Source organism: Mastomys coucha, unplaced genomic scaffold, assembly GCF_008632895.1.
Source record: "Mastomys coucha isolate ucsf_1 unplaced genomic scaffold, UCSF_Mcou_1 pScaffold23, whole genome shotgun sequence".
In the NCBI taxonomy this organism is placed as follows: domain Eukaryota; kingdom Metazoa; phylum Chordata; class Mammalia; order Rodentia; family Muridae; genus Mastomys; species Mastomys coucha.
The window spans coordinates 85,080,997-85,092,691 of NW_022196906.1; the positions used below are offsets into that span (position 1 = coordinate 85,080,997).

General features: G+C 37.9%; 1 pseudogene; it reads right to left on the minus strand.

Moving 5' to 3' along the window:
- Positions 1–9,109: 9,109 nt before the first annotated feature.
- LOC116072003 overlaps positions 9,110–11,695 on the minus strand; it is a 3,751-nt pseudogene continuing 1,165 nt past the window's right edge.

An 11,695-nucleotide genomic window follows, 5' to 3' on the forward strand; every position in this document is an offset into this window, starting at 1 on the left:
TAACTATCCCCAGTCCCTCATCCCCCTGCCCTGCGACATATTGTTCTTCCATTTCCTGACCCTCTGTACCTCTCTCCCATACCCTTTAGTACCTAATACTGCCCCCTTATTTCCTCACCCCCCCCTCTCTCTCACTCAAGTCCACCTCCCATAATCATCCTGTTCCCCATCAATGAAGGACTGAAGCATCCATACCTTGGTCTTCCTCATAAGCTCCATGTGGTCTGTAGGTTGAATCATCAACATTGTGAGCTTTTGGGCTAGGATCCACTTATCAGTGAGTACACACTATGTGTGTTCCTTTGTTACTGAGTTACCTCACTCAAGATGATATTCCCTAGTTGCCTCCATTTGCTGTGAATTTTATGAAGTCATTCTTTTTAATTGCTATGTAGTACTTGAATGTGTAAATGTACCACATTTTCTGTATCTATTTTTCTGTTGAGGGACATCTGGGTTCTTTCCAGCTTCTGGATATTATAAATAAAGCTGCTATGAACATAGTGAAGCATGTGTCCTTGTTATATGTTGGAACATTTTTTTAGTATATGCCCAGTAATGGTATAGCTGGTTCTCAGATAGAACTATTTCCAATTTCCCAAGAACTGTCAGACTGATTTCCAGAATGGTTGCACCAGTTTGCAGTCCCACCAACAATGAAGGAATGTTCCTCTCTCTCCACATCTTCACCAACATCTACTGTCACCTGCAGTTTTGATCTAAGTCATTCTGATTGGTGTGAGGTGGAATCTCAGGGTCATTTTGATTTGCATTTCCTTGATGACTAAGGATGTTGAACATTTCCTTAAGTGCTTCTCAGCCATTCAAGATTCCCCAGTTGAAAATTCTCTGTTCAGCTCTATAACTCCATTTTTTAATAAAGTTATTTGGTTCTCTGGAGTCTAGCTTCTTGAGTTCTTTGTATATTTTGGATATTAGTCCTCTATCAGATGTAAGGTTGGTAAAGATCTTTTCCCAATCTGTGGGTTGCCATTTTGTCCCATTGATAGTGTCCTTTGCCTTACAGAAGCATTTCAATTGTATGAGGTCCCATTTGTCAATAGTTGATATTAAAACATAATCCATTAGAGTACTGTTCAGGATGTTTTTCCCTGTGCCCAAGTATTTGAAGCAAGAATCATTGGTCCCTAATATCTTCAACATCAATAGACTCAATTCTCCAATACAAAGACATAGGCAAACAGACTAGATATGTAAAGAGGACCTAGCATTTTGCTGCATGAAGGAAACACACCTCAGTGACAAAGACAGACACTACCACAAATTCAAAGGCTGAAAAAGACTTTCCAAGCAAATGGCCCCAAGAAACAAGCTGGAGTGGCCATTCTAATATCCAATAAAATAGACTTTCAACCAAATGTTATCAAAAAAGATGGGGAAGGACACTACATACTCATCAAAGGAAAAATCCACCAACATGAACTCTCAATTCTGAACATCATACCCCAAATGTAGGGGTACCCACATATGTAAAAGAAACACTACTGAAACTCAGAGCACACATTGAACCTTATACAATAATAGTGGGAGTCTTCAACACCCCACTCTCACCAATGAACAGAATGTGAAAACAGAAACTAAACAGAGACACGATGAAACTAAAAGAAGCTATGGACCAAATGGAATTAATAGATATCTATAGAACACTTTACCCTAGAACAAGAGAATATACCTTCTTCTCAGCATCTCATGGTACCTTCTCAAAAATTGACCATATTAGCAGACACAAAACAAACCTCAACAGATACAAGAACATAGAATTAATCCCATGTATTCTAATGGACCACCACAGATTAAGGCTGGTCTTCAATAACAATAAAAACAACAGAAAGCCCACATACACATGGCAGTTGAACAAGTACCTATCTACTCAATGATAACTTGGTCAGGGAAGAAATAAAGAAAGAAGTTAAAGACTTTTTACAATTTAATGAAAATGAAGGCACAACATATCCAAACTTATGGGACACAATGAAAGCAGTGTTAAGAGGAAAACACACAGCCCCAAGTGCCCCTATAAAGAAACTGGAGAGATCATACACTAACAGCTTAACAGCACATCTAAAGCTCTAGAACAAATATGCCCAAGAGAAGTAGACGGCAGGAGATAGTCAGACTCAGAGGCGCATTTATAAAGAGCATTCCTGTCTGCTGAATGCTGCTGCTGAGCCCCTTCAGGGCTCCCCAGAAACTAGAGACTTGCCCACTGCACTTTCTTTGACAGCTGAGAGGCATAACCGTTCTCCAAGCCTCTTGTCCTTTTTTTTGGCTTCAACAAACACAAGAAGAGACAATTAAGAATAATAATTATTCAAATGCCTGGAATCCTCAACAGGTAAAGATGACCCATGTAAATAATGCATATAACACATAAATATCTTCCTGCCTTTCTAGTGAAGAGTTCTTGAATAAATTAACATTGCTTAACTTTTGTTTAGCTTTGCTGGTATTTAGAAATCATCTCTGAGAATTGTAATTATAACAGTAATGAAAATAAAATATGTAATGAAAAGGTATTGCAGAAAGTAATGTACAGTGCTTTTGTAAAACTTTATGGCAGATTTTATATTAACTCAAAATGATCACATGTAATTTTTTTGCTTATTGGATGTATGTTTGATATCTAGCTTTCTATATCTGGCCTAGTATGCATCAGAAGTCTTAAACAAGATTTTTGTTTGAATTTAGTATTTTATATAAGAAAGGACTAGAAAACGCTAAAGTAACACTAAGGAAAAATTTTCACCTAATTTAATTTTTTACAGAAAGTTACTCTGGAAAATATAACTTGTAGTGGTGCACTTCAGAAGCTGCTCTCTGTATGCTGGAGAGGTACCTCAGTGCAGAAGGGCCCTACGTCCCTTCCAGAGGACCCTGGGTTCAAATCCGAGCACCCCCATGGCAGCTCACAACTGTCTGTAACTCTAAGACCTGACACTCTCACATAGACAGACATGTAGATGTAACACCACCAATGCACATAAAATAAAGGTAAAAAAAAAAATTAAAAATAGAAACTGCTTTCTTCTTTAAGTATACATTGATGCTCTTAAATATTTTATCTAAGTAAAATCAAAGACATGAAAATGTTGTGCAAAATGGAAAGAGTAATTTGACTTAAAACACAAACATTTTTATTTCTTTAAAAACCAGTTGCAATGTTTTTTTTTAAATAGAGCCCTATGGCCATTTCAAATTGTGTGTCAATAAGCTTAGCTTCCTGCACATATGTACATCATAACTGCACAGTAAAATTTTATACAGTCAATTAAAAAAAAAGAAATTTCAAGTATCATTCCACCATGGACCAATTACCTACTAAGGCTTAGGATAGCAGTTCAACAGTGATAATAGCAGCAACACTACTAATATTTAGTTAAGACTTACTCAGTGTTAGACAGTACGTTAATTAATCATCATGTCTCCACTGGGGACAGACTTGTATATATATTACCACTATTGTTATTATCAGAGTGACTAAAAATGAGAAAACTGGTACCTCTGGGGTTCTGGTAAGAAACTCATGCAGCCATCAGTGGGACTAAAAATTACGTCCTCACAAGCTCGACCTGAAAGAAAAAAAATGCCAACCTTGCCTTAAATATCTTTCTTGGTGTTCCCTAATCTATCCAAGCTCATTGATTCTCCAGGGAATTTTTAAGATTCAGTAAATCTCCTGGAAGAACTTCAAACTGGAAGTGCCTTGAGACTGTGTAATGTCAAAGAGGAGTGACTTAACTTAGAGTCACAATGCTACAGTTTCCCTGGAGCTGACTTACAGTAGGAGAAATGGCCAGACATCTGAACTTCTGAAGCAGGCTCCTGTGCTAATATTAAAGGTGACAGGTTCGATGAGATCCTCTGTCAGATAACAGAGGTGACTTTTTAGGATGTAATTCTTGTGATTTATGTGACAATGTTTTGAAGTATTTACAAAAGCTTTGTGAATGTTTCTACTACGAGCAATGAATATTTACTTTAGAACTGAATGAATGTATGTGTGTGTGTGTGTGTGTGTGTATCCTCCACAGTGATCATCTTTTTTATATTTTGTGCCCTCTAAAGGTCTGATATTTGAACCTTAAGTTATATATCAAATAATAATAGGAGACCATATTATTTAATGAAATTCTATCCTTAATTTTATGCAGTCAAATGTAGTACTATTATAAAACACTGCCTGATACATAGCAAATATAAAAGTGTAAGTAATACAGCACAAACTCATCTTCTGAGTTGTGTTTATGGGATATATTTGGCCCAAGTAGTATAATCTTAGCTTAATAACCCTACCTCTTCTCAGGAAAAGAGAAACTAATGAGGATAAATTAAATGATTATGGCTATTATGATGAATAAATAATTATTTAGACACATGAAAGGCATTCTAGACAAGACTGTCATATCAGAATGTTTTGAAAGAAATCAGTTCAGCTGTGAGGTCAAATAAATCTGAAAAAGATGAAAATTAAACACTTAATCTCAGTTGTTATGATACCACCTAAAACTTACTACCCTAGAGCTAGTATGCTAAAGAAGAGAACATTACAAAACACTATTTTTTTTTCTTTTTTCTTTTTTTCGAGACAGGGTTTCTCTGTGTAGCCCTGGCTGTCCTGGAACTCACTTTGTAGACCAGACTGGCCTCGAACTCAGAAATCTGCCTGCCTCTGCCTTCCAAATGCATTAAAGGCATGCACCACCACTGCCCAGCTAGAAAACACTATATAATGTAAATGTTAGCAGTTACAAAACAGGAAGCAGAGGGCTACAGGCCAATAATCATTGTACATAAGACCTACCACAAGGAACAGATCAAAATGGCTAGCGGTACCTACGAGAACTTTATGCATAATGTCTGGCTTAGCTCCTAGTTGTAACAAGAAGAAAAAATTAAAATAAAGAGAAGAGAAAAGAAGAGATGAGGAGAGAAAAAACAGAAGAAAAGAAAAAGAGAAAAGAAAAGAAAGCAAAAGAAAAAAAACCTTCAAAGTATTCACATGCACAGGAATCCGAGCTTTGCCAGCCATACCCTAGTGGCCTGTGGAACACCAAAAACAATGTAAACATTCTGCAGTAGCTGAACTTTAGAAGCTGCAAGGATCACAGAATAACCAAAAGATCTGGGATGGAATCATGCAAAAAGAAATTTCTAGGATTTCTAGTAAATTTAGAAGTTGTACAGGTAGGATCCTTTTTTGTCCTTAGATGCAGATACCATGATTATGATTTGTGTTTTGTTTGCTTTCCTCTCATGTATTACATCCTGACTGCAATTTCCCCACCTCTCACTCTTCCCTTCAAAAATTAAAAGTGAAAGAGAGAGAGCAGGCCTTCCATGAATATTCAGTGATCATGGCCTAACGAGATACAGTAATTCTGAGCACAAATATTATAGCTGGGTGTGGCAACCCAGTAGGGGGAAAATGTTCCAAGAGAAAACAAAAAAGTAACTTAGGTAGGACCTTTCATTACACGAAGAACAGAGAGAGAGAAAGAGAGAGAGAGAGAGCATTGAAAGCTGCAAAAGAAAAAAGTCACACATAAAGGGAAAGATACTAGAATAATATCTGATTTTTCAATGTAAAAGTTAAAATCCATAATATCCTGGAGCAAAGACCACAGATGACAAAGAGTACTGTACCCAAGAAAACTATCAGCTGTAGTTGAACAAGAAAAACATACACAGGCTAAACAATTCATGTTATCCAAACCAACAGAGTACACTAAAAGCAGCATTTCGGAGTGAATAAACAGACCCAAGAAACTATAAGAAAACAAATAAAGGTATAATTATTGAAATGCATAGTAGACCAAGAATACAACCAGTAAATGAACAATAAAATGACTACAAATAACATCCATCTTTAAATATTGATGTCCTTAATTCTACAGTTAAAAGATACAGGTTAGCTGAATAAATTAAGAAACAAAAATCCAGCTTTTGCTGTCTATAAGAAACTCTTCTCTGCAGCTTCTTAGGCCCTTTCTCTATTTCCTTCAGTGGGGACCCTGTTCTCAGTCCAATGGATGGTTGTGAACCTCTACTTCTGTATTAGTCAGGTACTGTCAGAGCCTCTCAGGAGACAGCTATAACAGGTTCCTGTCATCCAGCACTTGCTGGCATCCACAATAGTGTCTGGATTTGATGATTGAATATGGGAAGGATTCCCAGGTGGAGCAGTCTCTGGATTGTCCTTCCTTCAGTCTCTGCAACTCCTTCCCTGGGTATTTTGTTGCCCCTTTTTAGGACGAACAACAATATGAACTAACTAGTACCCTCAGAGCTCCCAGGGACTAAACCACCAACCAAAGAGTACACATGGTGGGACTCATGGCTCCAGCAGCATATATATAGCAGAGGGTGACCTAGTCGGTCATCAATGGGAGAAGAGGCCCTTGGTCCTGTGAAGGTTCTATGCCCCAGTGTAGGAGAATCCCAGGGCTAGGAAGTGGGAGAGGGTGGGTTAATGAGCAGGGGGAGGGGGGGAGGGAACAGGGGTTATTTTATTTTTTTTTTATTTTTTTTTCGGAGGGGAAACTGGGAAAGGAGATATCATATGACATGTAAATAAAGAAAATATCTAATGAAGTAAAAAGAAACTCTTCTCTAACTGAGGGAAAGGAGGTCCAGTGACAGGCTCAAACTGGGATCCAGCTCAAGGGGATGCTCCAAGGCCTGACACTATCACTGATACTATGGTATGCTTACACACAGGAGCCTAGCATAGCTATCCTTTAAGAAGCCAAGCAAGAAGCTGACTGAGACAGATGCAGATACTTAACACCTAACCAACGGACTGAAGTGGAGGACTCCTTTTGTTGAATGAGGGAAAGGCTGGAAGAAGTTGAGGAGGGGGTCGACCCCATAGAGAGACCAGCAGTCTCAACTAATCTGGACTCCTGAGATCTCTCAGACACTGGGCTACCAACCAGGCAGCATACACTAGCTAGTACAAGTCCCCATACACATATAGCGGAGGACTGCCAAGTCTGGCCTCAGTGAAGCACCCTTGAGAGACCTGAGGCCCCAGGGAATGAGGAGGCCTGGAAGAGTGGGGTGGGGTGAGGTAGGGCTGGGGACCTCCTCTTGTAGAGGTGGGGGAGGAGGAATGGGATGAGGAACTGTCAGAGGGCAGAACGGGAGGAAGATAACAACTGGACTGTAAAAAGAGATTAAAAAGAATTTTTAAAATATTTAGGTGTAATTTTTTTTAAAAAAAAAGAAAGAAACCCTTCTCAGCTTTAAAGACAGGCAGCACTTTAAAGTGAAAGGAGGAGAAAAGGTAACCTAAGCAAATGAGAACAGGAAGCAAGGCATAACCAGTGTCCTGGTATCCCCCAAAGTAAAAGTAGATTTCTAACTGATGCAAGGGCAAGGAGGGAGATACTCTCTATAATTGAGAAAACAATGAATTAAAAAGATGTCACAACCCTAGTAAACTTACATACACAAAATTAAATAATACACATCCCTGAAATTTTCATCTTTTTACCGTAGTAGAATAGTATCCTATTGAACACATGTATGATACTGTTATCAGTTCATCAGCTAAAGGATAAGGGTTACTCCTATTTATTAGCATTTATGAATTAAGCAGCAATGAACATGGAAGAGCAAGTATCTGGGAAGTAGGATGTCTACACGTTTGTGATACGCCAAAAAGGTGGAATATCTAGGTCATGCGGTTGATTTAATTTTTGATATTTAAAAATTCTCCACACTGATTTCTAGAGTGGCTATATCAATTTACAATCGCACCAACAGTGAATAGAGGTTCCCTTTTCCCCATATTCTCACCAGTGTTTACAGCCATTTGTTTTCTTGATTTGTTTTCTTGATTTTAACTGAAATAAGATGGAAGTTGTAATTTACATTATGGTAATTGCTAAGGATGATGAAGCCATTTTGAGGTCATTTTTATTGCTTCTATGAGAATCCTTTGTTTAGAGCTCTGGCTCATTTTCTCCTTGTGGATGTTTGTAGCCTGACACTGCTCCTCTACAGAGACCTCCTACAGAGATTAGGGAACACACTTCCATGTTTAGCTGTACGTAATAACCCTGCCTCCTCACTCAGTTGTATACAATAAACCAGTCTCCTAGACTCATATCTTTAAAGTAAATGTGTTGAGTGTCCAGTCTAGCTGTTGGTGCATCTCCATCAGAATGTGGCACCCACCTAATCACAACTTTTCTGTGTGTGTGTCTGTATGTCTATGGTTTCTTCATTCCCGTCACTCTGGGTCAATCCCTGAGCCATAGTATATGTTGGCTAATCATACAACACACTAAACATACATAGGCACACCTATATATACAGATATTAGTGAACTTTGTTGGTTACATTAAACCCAAAATGTATTCTTTTGCCTAAATGCATTTAGCTGTTTATTTTGTTGGTTACAAGTTAGTGTTAGACTTTAAGAAAGATAACCAATGCTTTATTTTTTCATGTATATGTAAGTTTTTCAAGTTTCACATTCCAAACTGTACTGTCTATTTACAAATTATAGTACTGCTGGTAGATGTAGCTCAGTTAGTAGTTTGTTTGCCTAGAATTCATGAAGCCCTGGGTTAAAGCCCTACCACCACATAAACTGGGCATGGTTGTACATGACTATAATCCCAGAATTCAGTAGGTGGAATCAGAAGGATTAGGAGTTCAAGGTCATCTTCAGCTACATGCCAAGTTTAAGATTTGCCTAGGATACATGAGACCCATTATCAAAAAGGAAAAGAAGAAATATAATATCAACACAGTTTCATTTGAGAATTATGATATAAGGACTCAACGATAGCATTACATTACCTAGAATATACTTTGTAGCCTGGAACTTGTTACAGTCCTCCAGCCTCAGCTCCCAGCCTCTGGAATTACAGGCACAAGCCACTGCTCCCAGCTCGTATTAATTCTTCCCCCCAACTTTGTTTTTTCTTTTTTTTTCCTCACATGGGCAATTTTATGAAAAACAAAACAAAACAAAACAAAACAAGAACAAAACATCAAACAGAAGTTCGCCCCATGGAAGGTAGGTCCCCAGGGCCCAGCTGCCCTCTGTTGGGGGCTGGGAGACCCTCCGTTGCAGCTAAGCGTCTTGCTGCTGCACGAAGGGGTTTGGAATGGGCAGATGAGCACCACCGAGGTGCCATGACACACCACAAGCCCCAGCTGCCTGAGTACCCTCCGTCAGCTTGTACTGGTCATCAGGGTCCTGCATGTACTCAATGGTCCCATCCAGCACCAGGTTGAGCAGTGGGTCAAACCCTTTCAGGATACCGCTGGCTTCCCGGCCACCCTGGAACTTCACTCGAATGGTCTTATCAATATACTTAGATCCAAGATGCTTTCTTTCTTCTTTTTCTCGTCCTGCGCCATCTTGTAGCCGCGCGTCGCACTCCAACTCTGTTTTTTCAAGACAGGATTTCTCTGTTATACAGAGCCCTGGATGTCCTGAATTTACTTTATAGACAAGACAGGCCTGGAACTCGTAGAGATCCACCTGCCTTTGCCTCCTGAGTACTGGGATTAAAGGCATACACCATCATGCCTGACTTATATTAATTCTTATAATTAATAAAAATCCACTGCTTTCTTGTAATGAACAACAATTATGGACATTTTTTATTGTTTTCTATTTCATGTATGCAATTTCTACAACTGATAGGTGTAAACACACTGGGGGCTTTCAAGCTATAGAATTACCTTACCTATGGAATTGCACTGTTAAATATTCAGTTTTTCCAGAAATACTTTCATTTTACTGCATAGTAAGCTTTGCCTTGGAAGCAGAGGTCAACACTTTGTGGACCTAAAACCCCAAAGGACATTTCTAGAGAGGGAGACGTGCATTCATCATGAGTACACATCAATTCAAAGCCAACAATGATGTGTAACCAGGCAAATACCTATCCAGGTGACAAATATACATGTACACATAACCCATCCCAAACATAGCAAAATATATTCACCTCTTTATGTTCTCTTGTCAACAAACATTCAAAATAGTATCTCATTATAGTTAACACATATTACACATATTATGCACAAAGCAACCATATTTTAATTCTTCAAATAAGTTGTATTGTACATATTTAAAGTATAAAAAATATATAGCATGATTGTTGTGGTAAAATAAATGAATGTATTCTCTTCATTTAGAAAATATCCTGCATGCAATACAATATTATTAATTATATTTCTAACAGTGCATATGTAATGTTTATCCTTTATGTTATACCATTTGACATATATCTACCTATCCTCTACCTCCTAACCCCTTGTAATCACTATTTTAGTCTGTATTTTATATATTTGGTTGCTTTTTAGAATCTACATATAATTAAGAGAATAGAATATTTGTTTCTCAGTGAAAAGTAGAAAGATGATCTCTGTTTTTTAAGACTCAATAACATCCCACTGTGGCGGGGGGGATTCTGTTTTTCACTGAGTGTCTCTTTGTGTGTGTCCAGTTTCTTTATCCATTCAAAGTTGGACACACATGTTATTAGTACTGTGAGTGTGAGTGAGTGAGTATATGTGTGTGTGTGTGTGTGTTGCACGCAGAGTTTCAGAGATGCAATGAGCATGGGGTGCAACTGCCTTAAAGAGATTATTTCACTTCCTTTTGCTATATACTGAGAACACTGCTTATTGACTTTTTGGTACTTCTATTTTTAATTTCTTTAGTACCTTCTATATATTTCTCATAATTTCACTAATCATCATTCCCACCAATATAATAAATAGGGCTTCCTTTTTCCAGCTCACATTTATTCTATTGTTGTTATTGTTGTTGTCATAGATGTGGGAATATCTCATAATGATTTAGATTTCCATTTCCCTACTCATTAGTGAAGTCAAACACATTTTCATGTTAATCATTTTTATCATCTTTGCAATACATTGTTAGTTTGGAATTTTGTACTGTTTTTATTACATACCATACACTTCATAAATAGAATGCACTACACCATTATAGTATATTTCAATCTAAAGCAGGTATAGTTGCTCTCCGTGAGTGTCAAGTACTAGTTCTAAGCTCAGGTGCTAATCATCAATACTTGATAAAACAATGCAGGTGACGATGAATTGCCGACATCAGAAAGCGCTGCCAAATGACAGCAACAGCAGCATTGCTAACCACACTCAGCTGCAAAGTTTGCTGTCAACAGTAAGCACCAGTCAGCTAGCTGGAGTCCTGGAATTCAGAATCAGTTCTGAGACTTTTAATACATACTTACTCTCAAAACATCAGCATACAATTTCCCCATGTAATTTCCCCATGTCATTGGTTCTGAATTTCACCTGAAGAGCAGGAAAACCTCTTCCGTTACACACCAGGAAGAAACACTGCTTTACTTCTAGATATGGTGTAAGGACTGGAAATATGAAGGTTTGTGAGGGAGAAAAACCCAAAATGCTATTGTGTACTACTAATAGCAATGCAAAATGAAATGTATGGTAAAATATATATATACAAACTACTGTAATATATGAGTGACAATTTTTGAAGAAAATTAAATGTGGAAAGTTTTGTAAGAATTTATGTTCAAATATTCAGAACTATTTGGCAATGTTGATTATTTGTGGTCTGTGTATTTGGTTAGTGATTAACATCCACCCACGTGTGAGCTTGTAAATTCAGATCCTTCTATCTTTAGCTGAGTGTAGC